The 21,730-nt window shown below is 47.9% G+C and overlaps 1 protein-coding gene and 1 pseudogene across 7 annotated transcripts in view; one reads left to right on the forward strand and one right to left on the reverse strand.

Annotated features, from left to right (window-relative positions):
• The window catches only part of FOXN3 (forkhead box N3), a 386,804-nt gene that overhangs the window by 220,616 nt on the left and 144,458 nt on the right, over window positions 1–21,730 (reverse strand). Inside the window, exon 1 of one of the 7 annotated variants that reach the window (XM_032405761.1) lies at window positions 12,630–12,768. The exons of the other annotated variants lie outside the window; for them this stretch is intronic. The gene's annotated coding sequence lies outside the window, so the exon portion shown is untranslated. Of the gene's footprint in view, window positions 1–12,629; window positions 12,769–21,730 lie in introns of those variants that run through there. 7 annotated transcript variants of the gene reach the window in all.
• LOC116633369 lies at window positions 19,570–19,681 on the forward strand (annotated as a pseudogene).

Genomic DNA, 21,730 nt, shown 5'->3' on the forward strand with positions numbered 1-21,730 from the left:
ACCTGCGGCGTCCGCCGGGCGCGCCGCGCGTCCTCCCGCCGGCCCCGCCGCTCTCCCCGCCCCGTCCCGCCTCCCGCTCGCCTCCGCCGCGGCGCGTCGGGCCGGGGCGCGCCGAGCGGCGAGAAATTGTTTCCACTGCAAACAAAAAAAGGCGACACATGACCAGGCAGGAGGAGGGGAAGCGCGGGGAGGGAGGGGCGCGGAGGGGAGGGACGGAGCGGAGGGGGCGGAGGGAGCCGGAGAGAGGGAAAACGTGGGCCGGGTCGCCGGCGGCCCGGGGTGCGGACCCGCCGGGGCGGCCCCGGCCCGCGCCCCCCCCCTCGCCGCGATCTACCCCGCGCGCCGTGCCCGGGCGCTCCCCGGGGGGGTGGGGGGGCGCAGCCGGGGCCCAGGCCGGCCTGGGCCGCGCGGACTCGCCTCCAGCCGCGGGGCGGGGGTGACCGGCGCGGGCCCTCGCGACCCGGGGCGGCCGCGACCGTGGGCGGCGGGGCTGGCTGGCTGGCGGGCGGTGCGCGGCCTGCCCCTTCCCCAGGCTCCGGCCACGCGGGCGGGCCGGCGCTGTGCCGCTGGCAACGTGTCGCCGGAACGCTCCTACCCCATCCGCATGCCTTACAAGGCTCGAAAGTAAAAATAAAAAGAATTACGATGCGGGCGAGGCTTGCGAGGGGGAGAAGAGATTCCACTTCTCCCCAACTACGGCGTCCTGGCGGGGCTCCCAAGGCAGTCCCCAGCCCTCCTCCTGCGCCCACCCCGAGCCCCGGGAGGAAAGGCACAAAGGCACCGCAGGCTCCCGCCCCGCTGGCCGCTCCCCCTGTCGCCTGCCGGCGCGTGTCTGCGGAGGGACGGAGGGTGGCCATTACAGACAACCGAGCGAGAGGCCCGTCCTAGAGGCCACGCCGGTAGGGCCTCTCCAGGGGGAAGGCTCAGCGCCGCGACCTACTTATAAACCTCGAGCGAAAACCGGCCTTATCTCCTTCACATTTTGAGTTCTCAAGAACCCGACAGACAGTTCGCAGGGCCACCCAGCGACCGGCGGCGTAGCCACCACTCCAAGTCTTTAGGCTCCTCCAAAGAAGGGCCACCCACTGCTAAAGCCACACCAACCAGCTGCCTTTGGAGAGGATGAAAGGAGAGTCCCACAGGACACCCTGGTGGTGACACAAATAAAAATATGATTGCACACCACTCGCACGTAGCCAAATCAGTAGGTTCCTCCACAGAAGAGAAGCCCAGGTGACAACTCCCATCACCCCCACCTGAACCCACCTGAGCCAGTGGACCGGCCATTTTGAGCTGTCTGAAAACTGCACAAAAACCTGTGAGAAGGCCCAGAGTGATCGCCCTCAGAAAGCCCTCTAGTTTGCAGTACCTTTTAACCTAGCCAAAAGGGGAGAAAAATCCCACAGAGCTTCTGAAAAAAAATTTTTTTTCCAAAAAATAAAGAAACCCCAATCGATCTGGGAGTCATTCCTTTTAACAAAGCTTCAAAGCGGTGGGTGGCAAGTCTTCAGCAAGAACACTCACCACAGGCCTTATTACTTACCAGTGGTATGGCAAATCCCACCCAGAAGATGACTCCAAGGTGGAGGCCCAGGGGCGGGTGGAGGTCATCCAGCCCCACCCCCTTTTAATTATGAGCACTTGATGTGACCTACCCAAAGTCACTAAGCAAAAGGTGTAAGCTGAGAGAGACAGCTCTGAAGCCTCATGCCAGAGATTCTAAGAATCAGAAATGGTGACAAAGGGGCGATTGGACATCAGTCAAGCGTAGGTGGCACCCTCCTTCCACATATCCGTTGAGGGGGCTGAATCTCCCATCAAAGGAACCAAGGCCAGAGACCTCTGTCCAAGCCGCTTTGCCCACTCGGAGAAGAAGAAATACTCCCCTGCTGTCCTCCCTTTCCATCACCAGCCCCCAACCCTCCCCATGGCCAACCATACTCATGCCATAGCTAGAAATCTCTTTACGGTAAGAGAAGCGGCATGTTAATTTTCACTTCGGTCCTTTCTTTTGTCCTCAGAGTTCAAGCACAGAGAATATGTCATTCTTAAAATTCTCCGTGTGAGCTGTTCAGCCTCCAGTGTCCGAAAACCAACCATGTAGGTGAACAACACCTTTAAAAAGCAGGCAAGCCTTGGGCCAGGAGAAGCCCTAAGTAGAGGGTGGAGTATGGTGAGGTAAGCTGTCTTTTATTAGCCCGCCTCTCTTTCATTCTGCGTGTTTCGGTTTCTTCCCTTCTCAAACATACAGACCCTCCTCTATTTACGACAGGGTTACATCCCAGTAAACCCATCATCCTAAGTTGAAAATATCTGTGAGTCAAAAATGCATTTCATACACGCAACCCACCGCCCATCCCAGCTCAGCCTGGCTAACCTTGACCGTGCACAGAACACTAACCTCAGCCTACAACTGGGCAGAGTCACCGAACACACATGTTGAATATCTCGTGTAACTTACTGACTATTGTTCTGCAAGTGAAAAACAGAACATTTTGTTGTATGGGTTGTATGGGTGCAGAATGGCTGTAGGTGTATCAGTTGTTTACCCTGTGATGGCGTGGCTGACAGGGCACTGAGGCCTTGCCCAGCCTCCCCAGAGGGCATCGGACAGTAGATCACTAGCTCAGGAAAAGATCCAAATTCCGAATCTGAAGTCCAGTGTCTACCGAATGTGTATCGCTTTTCACACGGTCGTAAAGTCAAAAAATCCTATGTCGAGCTATCCTGCGTCAGGGACCATCTGCATTCCTTAATTCCTCTCTCCCACTTGTCGTGGGAGATGCGGCAAGGGATGTCAGCCTGAGGAGGAAGTGGCGGGCCAGCCCTGCCTGATGCGGAGAGCGGGGGACACACAGCTGCCTATCCGTCGGTCTCAAGTGGGGGGTCCACATATTTGTTGAAAGCCAAAGCAAGGCTTGGTGTGGCCCCTTTCCACCTTATAAGCCCATAGAGCCCCAGCTCTGAAAGATGCTCCCTCACAAAAGGCTGCAGGGGCCAGAGTCTTTGGAACACCACCATGTTGAATATCCTTCCTGAACTTTCAAAAGTTCCCTTGTCCCTGAGACAAAAAACAAGTGGAACTGCTTAAACTATTGTTCCACAAACACGTTCAATAGCAGAATCCTACGTGTGCCCTGGAACTCACTTTGGGCAACACTTATTTCCCGGCTGGGGAGCTGCTGGACCCAGGCCAGAGGCACCCACGTGTCAGCCATGGGAAGACCTAGACTCCTGCCCAGACGGTTCCCCATCAGTGTGGAACCTCAGGTCCCTTCTGTGTGCAGAGGAGTGCCTCTCCCCTTGATGATGTCTTCCTTCTCCAACATGCTTCGCTGCCCTGCACCTCTCCCCCCATCCCTGGTTCTTTGGCCAAGAGGATTATTTATGGAATAGTTCAACGTGGAGCCTTCCAGCCCCCCAATGCAGTAACACCTGAAGAGATGAGCAGTGAGAGGCCACTGCAGGTGGAAGGCCTGGGGACCTTCGTGTATGAGGAGGAAGCTGAGGCAGGCCTGCAAAGATGGTCTCCTGGATCCTGCAAGCTGACTGCAGTGAAGAGGGCTCATGAGCGGGAACCCAGGTCAGCCAGGGGCAGCCACACTGCGGGCTTCTCAGAACTGGGGCGTCATGAGGCACTTCTCCCTCCCCTTCCCTCTGAGACCACACTGTCTTTCCGACTTCCCTCTACATACCTGTTCCACTCTCCTCCCTGTCGGGCTCTCTCTCCTCACTTACGACCCCATACGGCTGCCGGCATCCAGGCCAAACTTTCTGACTTTCGGCACCCACCACCTTCAGACTGCCTCTGTCTTCCACGCCATGGCCTGTATTCTCAGGGCAATAACCTGATTGGCTTAGCCTGACTTAGGTGACTTTTCCTTTCTGCCCACCCCCTCCAGTCAGCTGAGGCTAGGGGCATGATGCAACCATCAGGCACACCAGGACTGGGAATGCCTTCAGAAGGAGGGTATCTAATAAAGATGGGTTGGCGTCTGACCTGTGGAAATGGGGAAGGCGTGCTACAGACCTGAGCTTTTCTATTAGGGATACCCAGGAAGCCAAACCTAATGGATCAGAATCTTCTAGGATGGGTCCCAGGCATGTATATTTTCAGAAGGTGCAAGAGCAGGAGTTACTGTTCCAGGGAGGAGAAATGAATGGCACCTGCGGATTTATCAGATATGACTTGATCATATTAGAAGATGCATTCGTTCCTTGAGCAAGTATTTACTGAGTACCTACCAAGTACACCGTATTATGTTAGGTGCCCGAGATAAAAGGGTTTTGTTCCTTATTGAGCATGCCTGTTGGTGGATAAGAGGGGAAACATAATATGACCAAACTCTTTAAATGCTAAGGTGAGCAGTTTATATGCACTAATTCAAAGGGCAAGAGGAACTCATTGAGTATTTTTGAGTGCGGAAGTTATACTATCAGAAATACACTTTAAAAGAATGGCTTGGAACTAGTAGATAAGTAAGTCCCAGAGACCTAATACACAGTACAGTGATTATCAACAAGAAAACTGTATTATAAACATTTAAACGAACTGACTAGATTTTAATTGTTCTCAACACTAGAAGAAATGATAGTAATGTGACACCACAGAAGTGTTAGCTAATGTGACAGTGGCAATCACACTGTAATATCAAATATATATGTTGTACACCTTAAACTTACACACAACATTATATGTCAAATATATCTCAGTTTTTTAAAAAAGAAGAAGGACTGTGGAGGCGCCCGGGCAGCTCAGTCAGTGAAGCATCTGACTCTCGGTTTCGGCTCAGGTCGTGATCTCAGGGTGGTGAGATCGGCTCAGGTCGTGATCTCAGGGTGGTGAGATCGAGCCCTGCATGGGGCTCTGCGCTGAGCACGGAGTCTGCTTCAGAGTCCCTCCTTCTGCCCCCCCCCACCATCCCCACTCATGCTGTCTCTCCCTCCAAAATAAAGAAATAATTAAAATCTTAAAAATTAAAAATAAATAAATAAATAAATGGAATTGTTGATTTAAGATGAGTTTTGGGAGAGGAAAGGAAAAAATATGAAAAACCCAAAGGAGGCAGAACTTCTGAGAAAGCAAGGGCATGATCCATATAACAGGGAATAAAGATTGTTTCTTTAAATGTTTTCAAAAATTATAAAATATGCTAAAATATTAAAATAGTGATTCCCTCTGAGTGGCAGAGTTATGGGGTGATTATTTTGGCCTGCTTCTCTTTCATATGTGTTTATTATATTCCAAATTTTCTACCAGGAGCACCCATTATATTACATTACAATGTTCTAATGATAAGAGGTTCTCAGCCTTGACTGTGCACCAAAATGCACAGAGCAGAGGTTCTCAGCCTTGACTGTGCACCAAAATGACCCGTAGGCTTATTGAAACTGCTGGCCCCCCACCCCCAGAGTCTGTGATTCAATAGGTTGGGGCTGTGGCCTGAGAATTCACATCTCTAACAAGCTCCCAGGGATGCTGCTGCCGGTGGTTGAGGGACCACACTTTGAGACCCACTGAATCACAGAATAGTCAGTGAGACTGGAAAAAATGAATGTCTGAAAGCCCTCAAAGGAAAAACCAAGAGGGATTGTCAAATATGAGAAAAGAAAGGAAGATTATGATCAAAGAAAACCCCTGAATCGTGGGTTGACTAAGTCTCTTTGAGATAATATATGAGAATGCTGTTGGTAATGGCAGAAAAGCTGCTCCCTTCCTTCCCTTGGGCACAGAGGTAAAAAAGACCCAGCATCAGGGCTGGAAGGCCCTCCACTCTCAGAGAATTTCAAGGTTTGCCCCAGCATCTTGGCCCTGGCCTGCCCTCTTCTCTTGCATTTTCCTCTTGCACATTCTTGATGTTTACATGACAGGTTCTGGAGGGTGTAGCCTGGGAAAAGGCTTCTTCAAATTTCTCCAATAGGGAACAGAGCCAGGAGGCTTCTTTGAGGAGGGAAGGAGGGGATGTGTGGTAAGGGAAAGGACAGCCAAACCGGTGGAGTGAAGTTCATTAGCTCAGGTGCCCTCGCCAAACCCCAGCTTCTCAAGTCTCCTGCTGGAGGCAACATGGAAACAGAACCTGTCAGCTCCTCTTTGAGCATAAACACAAGTGTGAGCGAATCATCCAGAATCCAGATTCAGTCAATGCCTTCAGTCAACAAGTATTTATGAAGCCTCTAGCTACAATATGCCCAGGACTTCGTGGAGGGGACCGGAAAGGAACCTGGAGAAATAAAAGGGGTGGCACTCGCCCTCAAGGATCCGGGAGACTTGGGGAGCATTTATGAAGCGACTACAGATAAACATACACACACACACAAAGCAAAATACTGTGGCCGGAGGTGGTGTAGCCTGATGGCTAGCCTAACACCTGGGACCAGGTTCATGGTCTCACTTCACCACTTACTAGCTGGGTAAACTTAGTCAAGGTGCTTAACTTCTTTTTCTCCACCTAGTTTCCTCATCTTAAGAAAAAGTGGGTAGGGAGGGAGAATGATAGCAAGGCCCACTTCATAGGGTTCTGATGAAGAGCAAATGAATTAGTATTTGCAAAACACATATAATGGTGCCCTGGCACTTAGCACCGTTTTTGTTAAGTAAATAAATCAGAAGGAAACTATCAGAGCAATTTAAAATTTGCGTGTAGGGCCAGGGTCCTATAAGTCAAGCGACAAGATAGATTCAAAAATGAGGAAATAATTTGCCATACAGAGGAAAAGGGGTTAATATTTTAAATTTAGAACCCTTACAACTCAATGAGGAAAAAAAAAAAGGATCACCCTAATGAGAAAAGGGACAAAGTCACCAAAAGGGAAAGAAAAATGATGAATATACCCATGAAGAGAGGCTCCACCTCAGTAAAAAACAAAGAAATGCAAATTCAAGCAATTGTGATATCTCATTTCATCTACCAGATCGGCACAGGCTGAAAAGGAATAACCATACCACTGTTGGTGGGGGTGTCAGGAAGAAGGTGACTCGGTGTAACTCTTCAAGGACAACTTCAGTGAACCCAGCTATGGACCCTAAATTTCCAACTTCTAGGAATTTATCCTAGGGAGGTAGTCTCACAAGACCGTTAATGTGGGGCGCCTGGGTGGCTCAGTCGTTAAGCGTCTGCCTTCGGCTCAGGTCATGATCCCAGGGTCCCGGGATCGAGCCCTGCATCGGGCTCCCTGCTCAGCGGGAGGCCTGCTTCTCCCTCTCCCACTCCCCCTGCTTGTGTTCCTGCTCTCGCTATGTCTCTCTCTGCCAAATAAATAAATAAAATCTTAAAAAAAAAAAAAAAGACCGTTAATGTGCCCCCCAGACTGCCTACCCTCGTGATCCAGTGACCCGCTAAGCTCCCCGCAGTTACCCTAGTGCCTGACACACACAGAAGACTTCCGTCAGTACTTATTGGAAACATGCACTAGAATACGCAATATTATATTTAGGAGGGTGTGCTGGGACATTGTTTAAAATCACCAAAACTCGGAAATTGCTGCGATAAGAGGCTGCAGGCATATTATTATATTCTGTGGCCCACCCTGGCCCCATGCTCCCTTCGTTCCCTGCCATTTGGATTTTCCGGTCATTTTCGGTGAAGCCTTCCTTATTCGGAATCATTTTCACGTTCTCCTCTACTAGATGTGTGAACCAATTTGCAAACATTTCATAAAGTAAGAGTGTGGGGGGAAAATAAACACACTGGAGAAGCAAGTTAAAGTATTTTGTGATCTTTTCAAACAGAAGGAACAAAATGATTCCTTTCTGAAAAGCCCGGTGCTCTGAGCCAACAGGAGAATTGCTAAGTGTAACACACATTGTACCTGTGTTATGGTGTCTATTGACTTGGTGACTTTCAATTGATAGGTTTTGAGTATCAGACTTTCTCTACAAACTCGTACATAGGTCCAAAGACAAGGGAAAATACTCTTGAATTAAGAATTTGTGGGGGGGGGGGCGCCTGGGTGGCTCAGTCGGTTAAGCGGCTGCCTTCGGCTCAGGTCATGATCCCAGGGTCCTGGGATCGAGTCCCACATCAGGCTCCCTGCTCGGTGGGGAGTCTGCTTCTCCCTCTCCCTCTGCCTGTCTCTCTGCCTACTTGTTCTCTCTCTCTGTCAGATAAATAAATAAAATCTTTAAAAAAAAAAAAAAAAGAATTTGTGGGGGAGGGGGGAGATTTACTCTCTCTTTTCAGATTGATCTTCTATAACAATTTGTGCTTATAAAAGACCAGATATGGTTACATCTTTTTTTTTTTTCAAATCTGATAGAAAAATCTGTGCCCAGCTGAGGCACTCCACGTGGCCGGAATTACTTCTGCTTCTCCTGGCTTCCGAGGGATACTCTGGGCAGTCAGAAGCTTGCCCTAGAAAAGACGGCCACTCTGAGCTCCTGGACTCCATTTATCTACAGTCGATTGTCATTATTTGTGGAAGTTATGTTCTATAAAGTCTCCACGAAGAAGGAATCAGCAAACATTGAACTGCTGCTCCTAGGGGAAACACACAGTCAGGTTCCTGCAAGCTGCTGGTGAGAGCATTTTCATTAACTGATGAATATATAACCACGTTTTACTGGGTTTCCATCTAAAGGCGCCTTATTTAATATATATTCTTGATTCCTTAACACTGAACTCGCAGCCAACAGCTCTACAACTCATGTCTGAACGAAGATTCTCTAACAAGGCTTCTGTATCTTCTCCACAAGGCAATCAGCCTTCATGTGCTCAGGAACGCTAAACACTTCACAGCACTACGACTGGGTGCCATTTTAAACAGGAAAATCACCAACAAAAAAGCACAAAAAGCTAGAGTACAAAATAGACCACAGAACGGACACTCGTTTACAGTATGAGAACTGAAACTTATTTACGCCAGAGTGTTGCTTTGTTAAATGTAAGCTGGGAATGTGTGCATTAGACAATTTAAATTTTTGGCCACTCTGCACCTGTCAACAAATGACCATAAAAGCACCGCGAGTATTTATTCATTGGGGGGTTACAAATAATTTGAAGCAAGTACATGAATTTGCAAATACGGCATACATGAATAATGGCCAACTGTATTTAACAAACACTTACATAGCACTTATTCGGTGCCAGACCGTATTCTAAGGCTTGGCAAATACTCATTTCAGCCTCACATTAACCATGGGAGCAGGGTACTATTATTATGCCCATATTATAAATGAGGAACCTGAGGCACAGAGAGGTTTAGCCACCTGCCCCAGGTCACAAAGCTGATAAGTGATGGGGCTGGGATTTGAACCCACACGGTCTGGCTCCAGAGTTTGAAGCCATGTTCCAGGTAGGAACCAAGGGAAGCTTCAGATCAATCCAGAGCATCTGAATTCTTCTTGGAGAACCCCTGGGGGTCAAGGACATGAAGGACAGGGGTGGTGGGGTTCAAGAGAGGAAAAACTGTGAGCAGCAAATAAAGAAGAAGGAAGGAAAAAGGGATTTTTAAACTGAATGAAAAGGTACCACTTGCAAAAAGGCAAAGTTCAGCTTCTATGTCATAATCAATATGGCATGGTGTACCTTTGTAATAAAAAATAAATCAACGAGATACTGAGCATCAAACAAATTGTAAGTGCCTTGAGAGAGGCAAGGACCCTGCCTTATACTTCTCTTCTGCTCATAGCGTGTGGCACAGTGGTAATCAAAAATATCGATCGCTTAACAGAAAAAAAAAGGCTTCTTTTTATTGCTCTCTCAAACTGGTATCTAATAACTACACAGATTAGTCAAAGAAAAGTAGCATCATCAACCTTTTCCTCCTCCAAAGTTCTGAAGAGCTCTTATTGTTTTCCTCTGTTCACCGAGTACACCAAGTACCACGGCCTCGTGGGTTTCAGTTGCTAAGTCTGCCAAAGTCTTTACCGTGCCAAGAAATAACTTCTCTCATTTTACTTTTTCAGAAGGATGTGAAAGAAGACAATCAATTCTTCTCTTGAAGATTGTCTTTTTGAAACAAAAGTAAAAACTACAAATTCAACGACATCTCTGGGAACCATTGCATAGATTAAGGTATCACCAATATATTTCCCTGCTGTACAAAATTCCTTTTGGGGGATTAGCAACTTTTCAACTTATTATGACTGCCAAACCTGAAGTCTGTTATTCTCTATCAGACAGTAAAGTTCACCAACACTTTCTGCTTTGAAACCCCCACTCCTTCCCAAAATAGCCTCTCGTGTGCCTTTAATATTTTTGATTCAGGTGCAAGCAAAACGTGGCCATAAAGTGTGAGGCATGAGTGCAGGCTGAGCGCTCAGTCTCACAAGGGGCGGGGGCTGGGAAGGAAGTGGCCAAATGGACGGCTGTCTTTCTGGGGGTGCACCAATAGCACCTAATTCCCCCAAGCCTGAAGACACATGACTATCACTGGCTTCAAAGATTTGGCCCCCAAACAACCAGGCATCCTTTTTAAGTTGGCATTTCTTCCAGAGAGGAATACTGAGCATCTTTCCTACATGCCTCACCGTGTTGGGCCAGCTGTCTAACAATATGCATCCCGGAAGGGGGTGCTGCCCATGTCGGTGATGGCAGCCTTTAATGCTTGGTGCGCACAGCCAACGTCAAAGATCCCGCCGAACGGAGGTCCAGGCCATTGGCTGAGACAGCCCGGGCAAGCTTCCATGCCCCTTGAGTGCCAGCAGAGGCTACCCGAGGACCCAGGTGGGCATGCCACACTGCCCTGGACTTCCGGACGGAGTCCGGTCCCAGAGAGTGGACGTCACAGCTCTCCGGAGGCTGCCCAGGCCAGGTTCAAAGGGAGGGATGAACTTCATGACATCCGTTCCAAAGAAATCCCACCTGCCACTGGCATGCCCAGGCTCATCTTCCTCACATACCAGCCTCCCAGGCAAGTCTCCAAAGGCACGGTGGGCAGGCAGCTGCAACAGTTTGCTTTCTCTCAATGCTTTGGACTGGGAAAGACGCGGAGTTGAGGAAGAAGTCATGGCCAATCCCCAGGATCCGGACCCCCCCATTGGCTGGGATACTGTAAGGTCATCTTGTCCGCCCCTTTGCAGGAAAAACATGGTTTTCTTTGGCCCTGGAAATCTGGCCTGGCAGATTTTCTGGAGTAAGTTTCTTCATCCACACGCACCCACATCATATTGACGTTCAGGACTGTCAAAATGCAAACCCGCTCTGCGATATCCTTCACCCTCTACACTCCAGTGACTTCCCCTGGCCCGAAATGCCTGCCACCATGTGAGTGTCTGCTCAGGCGCCGCACAACGACTCCCCAGCTTGCTGCTCCTGAATAACTTGAATATCAAACCAAGCACAAAGAGAATAATATACAGCAGTTGCTGGAAAAAGCTCACTCCATCCACTTCATTCTCTGTGGCAGACGCGACTGAAAGATTTTTTTTTTTTTTTTTAATCCATGAAAAACTTCTCATTTAAGCTGGGGGTGCAAAAGGCATCTGAAATGTGAGAGTCCCCGGACCAGCCCTGGGATAGAAAGGAAAGGTTTCAATGAAATACAAAAGCAACGCAGACCTGAAGGGGAGCAGGCTGCCCGACAACAAGGCAGCCAACTGCCAAACTGTCATTTTGCTCGGCGGCTGAACAGAAGGCTCGAGTAATGACAACCACAAAACTCATTTAAAGTCTGAAAAGGTGACTAATGAGCTCATTCATGCTGGCTATAAATTATTCACTACAACACTGATCCCACTCAAGACAAACAGGAAAGTAAACTTTAAACACAGACATCGCCAGCCTCCGAAGTCGAACGAGTTATGTCTGTGAAACTTTTCCCAATGAGAGAGCTACTCGTCTCTCCCTTGTCTATTGTCACATTCATTCTTCTGTTTACTTTTTTTTACTGCCTTTAATCAAGTTTAAGCAGACACAGCTGTTACACATTTATTTCTCTGTTGAGTTTTTTTCCATTAGTTATTATGAGCAATCATGATGCTCTAAAAATAGCAGCAAATTATATTCTCTAGAAATTGAAGGCTGACCTTAAAATGAAGCCCAGGTCTTCAGAAAGAATATTCATATGCACATGTTGGGTGAGTGACAGCCCCGCACAAAGGCGAAACACAAGTGCAGAGCATTTTCCACTCTTTGAGAGGTTTTTCAATTTGCTTCCAAATTTCCTTTGGCTCTGGTGGAACGGATTGGTTGCTTCAAAACCCTACAATACAGAAACCTGCTTCCAGGGGTCACGTTTGGGTGAAGATTTTCATGAACACTCACCATCTTAACAGAATCAAAGTCCTCAAAAATAAATAAATAAATAAATAAATAAATAAATAAAAATAATAAAAATTTAAAAAATTTTTAAAAAATTTAAAAAAAGAATCAAGAAATCAAAGTTCTCATGGAGCCTTTTCATTGCAGACAAACCCGGCGACAGGTTTGCCAAAAACCCACCATGTTGCGGCAGACTCCCCAGCTCAGTTTCCTGTTTAATATCAAAGAATTGCAGCTCTTCTGTTTTTCTAGACTGTGCTCTTTGCTACTCCTGTCACTCCGGAAAGCATTATGACTGTGGAGAAGGAGTCTCCTGTTTTTCAAACCTTTTTTTAATCTTAGTGGCTATTTCCAAGACAGAGGCAGAGTTAAGAGTTTCAGACCTGCCCTAATAGATCTTATAAAAATAGTCCCCAAATAAGTACTTACATTAGCTCTTGGTCAGATCGCTGAACATTCTGTATTTTTAAACTGCTTTGAATACTTTGAAAAGGAGCCACAGAAAAGCCACAGAAAACACTCATATTCAAATCCCGCCAGATGGAGGTTCTGCCTAACCAAAAGTGAAAGCAGAAAGGTCTGAAGCTGAGTTGTACCCTGCGCACACCTCAAGATTACAGGGGAAAAATGAATGGTTTGGGGCCTGGGGAATCTTGCATAACATATGAGAAATAATGCATGGAAGGCACATCGAGACGGGGCTTCTACTTCAACCCTAGACTAGGCCAAGCTCTGTCTCCATTTTAGGAAAATCTTTCACATTGTTTTCACAGTTTCTTGCACATGAACTGAAGGCTTGTCCAGCCATTTCTGTCATCTGAAATGCAAAGCAATTTTTCTTTTAAGTAGAGAAAGAGGAGTCCTGCAATATTTATAGCAAAGTACTTTGCCACCTACCGATGCAATCTGGTTGGTCTTCATGTGTTCGGCATGTTTTTTAATCCAGGTTTCTGTAACTACTCAGAAGCCATTCTCTTAGTTCTCTGTGCAAGAGCTCTTGCAGTGTTGCTGTTGTTGTTGTTGTTGTTGTTGTTTTTTAATCAAACAATGTGTAAAAACCCAATTCCAACCAAAGAAATGGAAAAGCCTAAAATGGCACCCCGTTGGAGACTCGGCTGCCCTACAGCCTTCCATGAACTCAATGCCTATCAGCTCTCTGTGGAAAGGTGCGGACAAAATATTGCTTTGAAATCTAGGCACACGTTGGTAACGTGTCTGCCAGACAGAGCTTGCCTCTCCCTTCATGGGTGGGAAACCTGGCTGGTCTGCCGCCACTCGCACACCGCCCTGCTCTCTATTTTCCCCGAGGGGGGACCAAAGGTAATGTTAATTCTGCCCGGGGATGTTCAAAGCACCTGCACAGCAACAGCCCAAAGACTGAACCCCAAGTACTCAATTCTTGCAGTCCAAAGAATTCTAAAACATACATAATGCCAAAAGCTCTCCCGTGCTTCCTACTTGCTTGGAGCTTTGCCTGTATTATTTATTCCTTCCTTCCACTTACCTTTATGAGGGAGGCGCAGTCATCCTCTTACAGATGAAGATACTGAGCTTAAAGAAATTAAGGCATTTGCCAGTGGTGCTTGTTGAGATGAGCTGGAAAGGCAAGAGCCCACGCGGTTGGGGCCCACAGAGCCCACCCCCTGCACCAATGCGTTCTCTAACCTCTTCATCCTCTCCATACCTAATTTCCAAGATCACAGAAATGTACCTTGCTGCTTGCAATCTACCTCCTGGGCTTCTCCGTCAGAGGTTTTTGGAGATTGTTTGATCTGGTTTTTGCATAGCATTTTGCATAACGGGCCACTAACCATGACACCCCTTCTCCCCGCCCAGGCGCAGCTCCTGAGGCTCGTAGAGAACGTGGACACCATTCACGGACGGGACAAGCATATCTACAAAAGACCAAAAGACCCAGGGCAATGGTCGTACACCCGCAGTGTGCTCCTCTCTGAATCGTAAAGCCCGACGATTGTGAAAACAACAACAAATAACCCATGACAGCGACTGCTCCAGAGGCCAGGCCTGAAACTCCAAGTCTATCCCCACCTCCCGTTCCGATGGGCCCTCAGAAGGAACAAGCTGCTAGGAAGGTGCCCATTACGCAACTCATAGAACAATCTACTCTCTCTTCAATCCACGCTCTACCCTCCCCCAAGCCAACAAATGAACTTTTCTCCATATGCTACAACCACTGGGATCAAGATCTGATAGTTTCACTTCCAGCTAATGCTTCCATTTCACCAGAAACCATTTTTGAACTCTGTCTTTTGCACTTTGCACACTAAGTGAGCTAGTTATTGCCTGCCAGTTTAGAAACACGACTGACCCACCACACCAGAACTATCTTCCAAAAGCTAAATTACAGAGAATTAGATCGAGGCACAGATCAACCTTTGCCAACTCTACAAACAGATTCAAAAATCAGCAAGTCGCCATGAAAATATACTGACTGCGCTACCAATCAGATTAACCTTTTCCCACAGACCCTGGACAGAAGGGTGAGGCTCCCTGCCGAGGCAGCCCTGTGGCCCACACGTGCCCCGGAGTCTGCACACAGCCCGGGGCACTGGAGGTGTGGAGGAGACACGCTCCCGCAGCTCACAGCCGTCTCCAACACCTGCGGCATCTTCACATCCGCGGCATTCCCACGTCGACGTGGGCACCAGGGCCGAGGAGTTCATTCCGTCACGAACCACCTCCACATGCTTCCTTGAGAGCTCTCCTGGTGCCACGACTGGAATCTCGTCTCAAGGCTAGCCAAAGGCTCTGGAAGAAGTGGATGAAGTAGAAAGCTGAGGCCTGTGGTTTCAGTCCCGAGAAACCCTCAGCTATCCACAGGGATCCGATCCCACTGCCATTTAGAGTCCCTCTGGCTTCTGCCAACACCAGCTCCCTCTGGATCCAAATTCAACCTCTCTCAGCTTCCTTGTGATACCAGCATCATCGCAAAGCCTCCAACGGTTACGCTAAGAAACATAAGCCCTGCCCAGACCTTCCCGGAGCTCCTGTGAATGAACAACTGAGTTGCATTTTCTACGCAAAAGATACGCTTACTAAGTCAGACGCTTACTAACTCAGAGCGGGGCCATGTTCCAGGGCTCCTCCTTCACATCCTCCATGGCTCATTTTTCTAGATCAAAATCTCCAACTCATGAGTAGGAAGAAAGTCACTAAGGCTGACTGCCCTGACTTATCATTTAATCTACACAGAGCTATTTATTTACTAATTACATTCTTGGCCTGACAGCACTGGCCAGAAAAGATTTGTTTATTCATTACAAAAAACAATTAATGTAAACAGAAAATAAAATCTTAAAGGTTACTCTTGGGAAGGATTTTACTAATGGTGTCAGACGAGCCCCTAATTAAAGGAGGCAAATGAAGCCCAAAGAAGTGACGTGATTTAGGGCCACATGTCACAGAATACACACAGGTAGTTTCCTTGTTCAACAGCACCCCCAAAATTCCAGTCCTGTGGCGTGAGTGGGCCTGACCCTGTCATCGAAGTGGCTTTTCTGTCATTTGCAACCAAAAGCATCCCAACAGATACCCGAGCAGAGTTGGCCACTCCGATTTCCTGACTGCCTGTACACAGATATTTCTGCCACAGTAGTCTTTAACTTTACAAAATAGCAAACCATATTTTGACAAATTTAGTGGCCGAACTTGGTAAGAATCAAGAGATTTGGGGGAAACATAGGCAACTAAAGACTATCATTGAGCTCTTTAAAAGTATGGCTTAATGTGTAACTGTGACTATATTAATAGAGTACTTTTGATGACTGAAGAATTCATGAATGGAGATTAACTGTAGAGAATTCGTGGCTAATGGGGGAAGACCATTCTATTTTTTTAATATATTAATTTATTTTTGAGAGCGAGCGAGCTGGGCGGGGAGGGGAACAGGACCCAGAGGGAGAAAGAAAGAATCTCAAGCAGGCTCCAAGTCCAGTGCAGAGCCTGACATGGGGCTTGATCCCAGGACCCCAAGATCATGACCTGAGCCAAAATCAAGAGTCGGACATTTAACCGACTGAGCCACCCAGGCTCCCTGAGGACCGTTCTATTTATAACTTGAGACAAAACCTGACTCCCACTTCAGTCTCAGAGTTGGACCTAAAGCTGGTCTCATCCCTACCTCCTGGAGGAACAATGTCTCAATTTTATATCTCCAAGTGCCCAGCTCCAAATCGGGTGCCAATGGAGGGGTGACACGGGTCTCAATGGCTAAGTTTATTGAGTAGTTACTAGATGAAGACGCTGAGCTGTGTCTTATCTGCTTTATGTCATCGAATGCTCCCCAGATATCAACGTGAGGTAGGCTGATCGGAGTAGACAATTAACAAATGATACAGAAGGAGTGATCGTCATGCACACCGAACTCTTGTAAGATTGTATTTGTCGTAAGAACACATTCTTTAGTAATTCTAAAACTATAAAATTAAAAAGATGAGTATCAATAGATGTAATAATTAGATAGGGTCTAATTAACATTTATCGAGAAGGAGGATTTGCCACCAGATACTGAGGCTTAAAGCGTCAGCACCCCTCGCTCCCGCGGCCCCTTCAGTGGGCCCAGGAAGGACCCCAGCCACGTGTGGAATGAGCACCTTCAGTATTTAAGCTTAGTCACTGCACAGAAACACTTAAATGTCCTGAAACCCTATGGTCAGACATGAAAAAAACCTGAGAAAGGTTCCCCGACATGTGACAATAATCCTAAAAAAAATTTTTTTTAATGTTTTATTTATTTATTCATGAGAGTCAGAGAGAGAGAGAGAGGGGCAGAGGCAGAGGGAGAAGCAGGCTCCCCGCCTAGCAGGGAGCCCGATGCGGGACTCAATCCCAGACCCTAGGATCATGACCTGAGCCCAAGGCAGACGCTTAACCATCTGAGCCACCCAGGCACCCAATAATCCTAAAAATTTACATGACATTACCAATAACTGCTTGTGAAGCAAACAAGTTTTTTCCCTAATCCATCAAGAATGAAAAACAAGCCCCGACCAACTATGCTAGAGGAATGACTGAATTACCTTGCTGTGCTCTTGAGGAAAATGCCATTCTAAAATCACTGTCATAGGAAGAAGGGATCAAAGAGCACACAGCCCAAAAATGTAGGAAAAAACAAGTCATGCAGACATGTGTGAAACAGCCGATTTATGATATTTGTGTTATTTTTCTGGATTTTGTGATGTTTGGGATGTCAGCTTTTGAAACATATACATATATTTTTTATATTTCATCATTTGAAATAAGTGCTCCCTCATAAACCTGGTTTTATATTTATAATTTTACATTTTTTCTTAGAGAGGGCTCCCAAATTAAATAGGCCTCAGGCCATACGGGGCCTGCATCTGCTCCCGGGGCGCCTACTGTGAGCCGGGTCATGGCTTTTCGCGGGCCATCTCCTCGTGGTCAGCTAGGGGTTCTTTGAGGCAGGTGCTATTACCCCATTTTATAGATGAGGGATCTGGGCCTCAAGCAGGTTAGAAAGACCTACCAAAGGTTACCCAGCTGAGAAGTGGTAGACTGAACCCAGCAGTCTGATCCAAAGGGCCCCAAGCCAGGTGCCACCCTGCCTTGCTAGTCCTGCTTTTTGACCTGCCCACCCCCCCCCCCCCCCCCAAGACAAGAAAGAAAGGGCTACCCTTCTGTGACACAGGCCTGCCCCCCTGGCCTCTGGCCCCGGCAGCTTCCTGGCAGGGCTGGGGAAGGAGGGGCTATCTCAAACCCGTGGGGCAGACTGGGGCACAAGGAGCCCTGTTTCAGTTTCCTGCAGGGCAGAGGGTTTAATCCTTGTCAGTGGGCAACAGTGGGACTCTACAATGGGTCACCTTGGGGCCACCACCTCTTGGTCAGTGACCAGCCGGCTCCTTTGATGTCATTTATGGTTCAGGTGATGCTGATTAGGCTGCAGCAAGCCCAGTATGGTGACAGTGGGTCCACGTGTCCAAACCTTGGTGAGAGCTGAAGGCTGTGGGCTTGAGGGGGGGACCCAAGGAGGGAAGAGGGAGCCGTCTGACCACAGAAAAGGAAGCCCCCAACTTAGTGTGAGGCACAGCTGTAGCCTCAGCTCCTCGTCCTCCCCAACCCCGGGGGTCCTCCTCAGGGTCCCATCCCAGCCTCCAGCAGCCTCTCCCCCACTCAGTTCAGAACAACTGCGTCAGTCATCTGCGTAATGCTCCTGGTGGATTCACTCCCTGCTGACTCAGTTTTCTGTCTGAAGAACCTGGTCCCTCCTGTGAGGCCCAGCTCCCCAACTACCTGAACCCCCTGCCTCAGTCCTCCCCAAACTCAGGACAGGACCTGCTATGTTTCGGTACCACTAATTTTCTGTTCAAAATGATGACACCGGGGGCCCGGATGGGAGTCAGTGGAGTGTGCAACTCTTGATCTCGGTGTCATGCATTCGAGCCCCACGGTGGGTGTAGAGATTTAAAAAAAAAAAAGATGAAACTACAAGGCGGTGTGTGCTTTACCTTCTTGGGCCAGTGAGGAGCCCAGGGAACCAGTAGAACGCAAGACCTTGGACTTTACCATTAATATAGTGTTACTGGTCATTATCATTATTATCGGTGCTCACCTCTCAGGGTCTCCACTCTGCCCTACTCCCCCCACCAGCTAGAACAGAAAAGGCCATCCTTCTGCAAGAGTAGGGTAGACATACGTAAAATCCCAGGGAGAGAGAGATACCCACTTCCCAGCCTCAGGGTGGACTGTGCTAACAAATCTAAAATACTGAAGTGTCCTCCTGAAAGGGAGGGAGTTGTGGAAGTGGGCAGAAGGGCAGAGCACTGGAGGACACTACACGCATTCCTCAAACGTGAGGCCTCTTCCAAGACCCACCCTGCACCCTGATAGCGTTAACCCTGGCCTTGAGATTGGAGTCTCAGTAACAATGGGAGCTAGTTACAGGGGGTCTGTGGCCCGCTGACTTTCCCAATGGCACTCAACACTCAAATCACCCCGCCTTCCCTTCCCAATTCCCAAGCTCACCAAACCCCTTCAGTAATATCTCTGTCAATTAATACACAAGCCTTCTGATTCCCTCCACCTGTCCTGTGAGCTTAGCTAACAGGTGCACCCTCAGGAAACAGGTGTGCTTCTCTGGGCTCAAGACAGTTCATGGAGGTGACATCACACAGGGGCTCTCCCCCACCTCACCCCATATGCTGGCAGCCACCATGCCCCAATGGGACACCACTAGCTTCTGAGCAAGCCAAAGAAGCAGAGTCCTACCCAGCAGAGAGCAAGTGTGAGAAATCTTTGCCGAGTAGGGGACGGCATGACGGACTGGTCAGTCCGCTCTGAGAAGGAACGGATCCATTAGAAGTATTTCTGACTGTCGCAACATCCATTTAAAGGATTTGGCAACACAGACGCTAAAATTGGAACAATACAGAGAATACAGACAAGATTAGCATGGCCCCTGCGTAAAGATGAAGCATGCTGTATTTGAATGTTAACTAACTGGAATTAAAATAAGAACTAACCAACTAACTAACTAAAAGACAGAGGCAGGCGGCCGGATGAGTATGCGCACAGTGAGGGTGCGGGCAGTCATCTCACCTCTTAGCGCCTTCCTGTCCTCACCTGTGAAATGGGGATGTAAGACTGCCGACCCTCCCCGGGCTGCCCGAGGATTAAATAAATCGGCATATGTAAAGCACCCCACAGGCATGCAGGGAACAGGCTAAATGCCCGGCAAGGGTTTACTATTATTATGTAGAAAATAAAGAGAATTATAATAGAATAAGAGGTAAGAGTCAACTTAAAGAATGATTTGCTCACGATTTACATTAACTGCCTAAAACCAGGGTGTTTTCTCCCAAGCATAAAGATTTAAAAACTTTCCTCCTTTTCTTTCTTTGTAGTTTAAGGATCAAGCGGCCACCGAAATTCTACACTTGGGGCAAGCACAGCAAAACGTGGAATCACTACGTTGGACACTTGAAACTCATGTAACATTTTGTGTCAACTATACTTTAAAGTTCAGAAAAAAACTTTTTTAAAGAAACCATTGAAATTCTTTCCTGGAATTAATTAGGATTTTCTGATATTTTCCACAACACCTTGAAGACCATGGAAAAACTTGTGTGTTCTCGGTCCCGGATCTTATGCTGTCTCTGTTGAAAAAAAAAAGGCAAATAGCTCTCCCCCTCAGAAGAGCAGAACCAGAATAAACTTGCTGACCTCACTGATTTGTTGGGGGCTGCCTTTAGTATGTGCATGTTCTTAGGATGGAGTCATGGGGGTGAGCTGGACCCACAGTTTTTAAGACTTTTTTCCCCCAAACCTACCTGTTCCTTTCAGGAGAGAGGTATCTCAGCCATTCCTAAGAACGATTCCCTACAATGCTCCTTTACCTCCATGCAGATGGATCACTTCACTCTGCCACCAATAAAAACTCCCCGGGGAGCTCACTGTACCTCATTTGCTGTAATTATGACTTTTCTTGGGGTCCACCTTCACATGTGAGAAATGGGACAGCCTGTGGATTATAGGTGTAAACTCTGGGCATAAGGGAATACTCAGGTTGGGTGGGGAGAGCCTCAGGCTGGTTAGTTCAGGGGGTTATGTGCCCCCAATGCTGAGAGTGTCCCCAGTACGTTCCCCCTGAGACCAACACCCATGTTCATGGAATGACCAGTTGTCTACTGCTCATTAGGCACACAGACTATTGCTTGAACATCTGCAACTTCCCCATTTAGCCTAAGCAGCCAGCCTTCTGAGCCACAGACATAATTCACACATTAGCCTGTAGACAATTGTGGGGCCTGCTCAGAATTCAGACTGAAAATTTCTTACGCCTAAACTTGACTTTCCAGCCCGATGTGAGGAACAGAGAGAGGGGAACCGTCTATCGCAGGGGGTCAGCAGACTACCACCTGCTGCAGGCCAAATCCAGGCCACGGCCTGCTTTTGTAAATAAAACCGTATTGGCACACAGCCACTCCCAGTAGGTTCCGCAGTGGCCCTGGGTGCTTTCCCACTCCAGGGCCAGAGTCGAGCAGTTGCAACAGAAACCACAGAGCCTGCAGAGCCTAAAATATTTACTGTCTGGCCCTTTAGAGAAAAAAAGAGAGGATGACAAAAGCCACCAGAATATTTACAGAAGTTCCTGATGGCCTATGACTCATGGTTTAAAAGGAACAGTGGCCCTAATAAGTTAACAGGAGGAAATGCGGGTTCAAGTACTGGTTCCACCAACACGCTCGGCTTTGTGAGGTCATACAAGTATTTTCACCTCTGGGCTTCCATTTCATTCATATAATAGGATTAGTCATGGGTGGCAAGTGCATGACAAATAATTAGCTAATACCCCCAACATATGCATTTTGAGCACACGACAAGAAGAATTACTATTTGTTTTCTGAAGGGTAAGAGGTCCTGTCTTGGTGTAGCAGTATTTTGCGGCTGGGACAGGAAGCACTCCTTGTTAGCAGTTCGGTTGGGTGCTTATGGAGCTCCTGTGATATGCAATGCACTGAGCTGGTCTAGCCCCACAGGGGCTCCAACTGCAG

This window comes from Phoca vitulina, unplaced genomic scaffold (assembly GCF_004348235.1).
Source record: "Phoca vitulina isolate PV1807 unplaced genomic scaffold, GSC_HSeal_1.0 scaffold7, whole genome shotgun sequence".
Taxonomy (NCBI): Eukaryota; Metazoa; Chordata; class Mammalia; order Carnivora; family Phocidae; genus Phoca; species Phoca vitulina.